The 3475-nt window shown below is 35.1% G+C and overlaps 1 pseudogene; it reads right to left on the bottom strand.

Moving 5' to 3' along the window:
• Positions 1–1505: 1505 nt before the first annotated feature.
• On the bottom strand, positions 1506–2542 carry LOC129689937 (eukaryotic translation initiation factor 4E-like; annotated as a pseudogene).
• Between the last annotated feature and the right edge of the window lie 933 nt (positions 2543–3475).

Raw genomic sequence — 3475 nt, forward strand, 5'->3', positions numbered from 1 at the left:
TATTTCATTGGGAGATATAGGAGTATTTAATTTATTTACCTGATCTTGGTAAATGGAATCTATCAAGAAAATTGTACATTACATTTAGATATTCAAATTTTGTGGCATATAGACTTTAGTAGTAAGACCTAATGACTGTTCTTGTTATCAAAATCTACATCTTGTATTACATTTTGAATACATTTTGTATTCTAGATATGATTGTAGTTTTTAAAATTAGCATGAATAAGTCAATAGATAAGCTGAATAGTAACATGTTTAATAGTTACGTGTATCACTCAGAAAACAAAATTGATTTAAAAAGTAAATGAAGGTATGGTAAGAGTTTACCTTCTGCTTTTGTGGTGGAAAGTAGGAAAATTTGGGACTCCCTCATTCAAAAGTTCCTTAAAATGCATCAAATTGCTCATGGTAGTGTAACAAAAAAAATACTGTTCTGAATGAAGTTCATATTTGTGACAATTAAATATATCTTTTCTAACTCTTTATCTTTTTCAACAAATTTCATGTTTTTTCCACCTTTCTTTCACATTACGGGGATGTTGTCCTAGACTAGATCTGCGTGGATCCTGCGATCTCAAGGGTATCTCAGGATACCCTTGAGGAACTGTCCCACCTCAGAGCTGTTATACTTTCCCAGTCTTTGCAGTTGTGAGTTTCCTTGACACCCTTCTATCGGAAGGCAGGTCATGATCAACAATATCATCATTGTTATATGAGAATAGACACAAAATCAAAAGAAATGAAAAACTGAATCAGTATCACTTATGTTATTGAGGATAGAAGTAAATCAATGAAAATCTAGCAGCTGTCAACAAAACAGAAATGACAATGTTATAAAAGGAACAAGAGGTTGCTAGAAAGCTGTACTCAGATTCTCAAACCAGGAAAATTTGATCCTGGGTGTAACAGAAGCAGATCTTTTCCTGATAACATAATAGAAATGCAGCCAGGCATGGTGTCCCATTCATTTAATCCCAGCACTTAGGGGGGCTCTAGCAGGCAAATCTCTGTGAGCTCAAGTCCAGAATTGCTACAAAGTGAGTCCAAGACAGCCAAGGCTGCATAGAGAAACACTGCTTCAAAAACAAAAAACAAAAAACAAACAAACAAACAGAAAAAAAGAAAGAAAGAAAAGGAAAAAAAGGTAATATAAATGAAAGTACTTTTTCAAATTCTGAGGAAAGGCAAAAGAGTTCATCATGGTAATTCTAGCCAGCTGTTACAGAGGGTGCCAAGAACACACCTGAAGTTTCCAGGTTGACTTATACTGTAATTTGTTGATTGGTATAGTGTACACACTAGCAGAAATTGTGGGTGGGGTGGGGGAGAATGAATACAGAAGTACAAGAAAAGGGTGAATAAATGAGACCTCTTGTATCTTAGCAACCTTTACATGTAATCAGCTTCAATACAGTCTACTGTGCTTTGAAGAGGCTTTGGCTAAGCTACCAATCTTGATTGCATGATTCAGTTTACAGTGAGAAGAGTCAGAAGATATCTTCTTAAAAAACAAGACTATTTTTAGTGACGGAGTTACTTTTCATATCTGAGTCTCTGTGGGACTGATAACCAGTTACTGTCTTTGGAGGACATCTTAACCTTTCCCTTCATGCCCTCCCTATGTTTGTGACTATATCTCTATTTTTACATTCAAAACTCCATATTACTATCTTGTCATCTTTAGCCCTAAGATTAACCACAGTTCTACATGCATTTTCACTGTACTCAACAAAAGAGTCTCTGATAATGCCAGTGTCTCTAGCCAAATGCAACACAAGCTACTTAGTCTCTGCTGTTTGTTTAATGTAATTAATCATCATCTTTTCTGCTTGTTGTTCTCGCTTTCCTACATAGGCTCAATACCATCCTTAAAAAATGATACTCCAACCATGCATGGAGATAACCTAAAACCTGCACAGATGTAGCCCATTGCAGTTCATTGTTCAAGTGGGTTCCATAGTAATGGGAAGAGGGACTGCCTCTGACATAAACTGATTGGCCTGCTCTTTGATCACCTCCCCCTGAGGGGGGTGCAGCCTTACCAGGCCACAGAGGAAGACAATGCAGTCACTCCTGATGAGATCTGACAGACTAAGATCAGAAGGAAGGGGAAGAGGTCCTCCCCTATCAGTGGACTTGGAGGGGCATGCGTGAAGAAGGGGGAGGGAAGGTGAGATTAGGAGGGGAAGAAGGAGGGGCTTATGGGGGGATACAAAGTGAATAAAGTGTAATTAATAAAAGTTAAAAAAAGAAAAAAGTGATTAGTCACAACCAGGCTCTAAATTATTGGACAATGGGTACGGTTGTATAGAGTCCAAAAATTTTCAACAGCATCTAAGTTAGAGATCAGTTGAGGGTTTGCTTGTAAAGTTTTGTTTTCATCATTAAAAATGTGGAAAAGAAAGCAGAGTGCCCTCCCATTCTTTAGAGAGTGTTTAATATAGTGGCCTGGGTTAGTAACCTCCTGATTAGATTCTATTTCCCCCCACCTAGGTGGAGGGTTAGAGGAAGGCATGGCTACCAGTTCCACAGTCTCCATCTTATTTCAATCTGCAATTATTTATTTTTATATCATGGTGTAATTAAAATAAAATAAAAATCTAAATATTCAGTTTAATAAGAAATTGTTTTTACTGAGAATTTTATAAATTATTTTAAATTAATGGACACATTATGGAAAGCACAATGAAAACCATTCTGACTTTTCTAATTCTTCTCTGAAAAGCTGTCCTATCATGCTGTCTATCGAAACTTTTCTGGATCTATTACACAGAAAATTATGTAAAATTTTAGTGTCTGGCCACTTTTGATCAACCGAGTATTAATGAATTGATACTAGCCTGAATTAATAGCAAAATAATTTATTAACAGTGTGATATTATTCCATTGGTCCATAATCACTATGTCTCCATTTTAGTCTACTATGAATGAACCTTAGGTGCACGCCTGTTTGTACTTCAGTTTCTAGATGTGTATTTTTTCTTTAATATCCAGTCTAATTTTTATTTTGTTTTCAAGTATTTCTTTAAGGATTAACTTTTATTTAGTGCATTAATTTAGGGGACATCACAATGTCATTATTTTGATTGATTTATCAGCATGTAATGAATTATGCACGATATTTTTCATATATTTTTGAGATTATTATGTAATTTCATTTTCCCCTTTCTGTCCTGCTTTGAACCCCTTCCATGTATCCTTCTTGCTTCTTTTTTACTTAATAATTTGATATACATTTGTGATTTATTATTATTAGTATCTTCTTAGAAGCCTGTTGATTTCTTCTCCTTAGAGATACAAAGGAGAGAATTTGGGTAAGAGGAGATGTGGAGAGGAGCTTGCAGGAGTTGAAGAAGGGGAAACCATTAATCAGAATGTATTATATATAAAAAAATCTAATTTCAGTAAGTGAAAAAAAAAACAGGTACCTGTAGATGTGTGGTAATATATGAGATTACCTAAATTAACATTT

This window comes from Psammomys obesus, unplaced genomic scaffold (genome assembly GCF_907164565.1).
Source record: "Psammomys obesus unplaced genomic scaffold, mPsaObe1.curated_primary_1811, whole genome shotgun sequence".
Taxonomy (NCBI): Eukaryota; Metazoa; Chordata; class Mammalia; order Rodentia; family Muridae; genus Psammomys; species Psammomys obesus.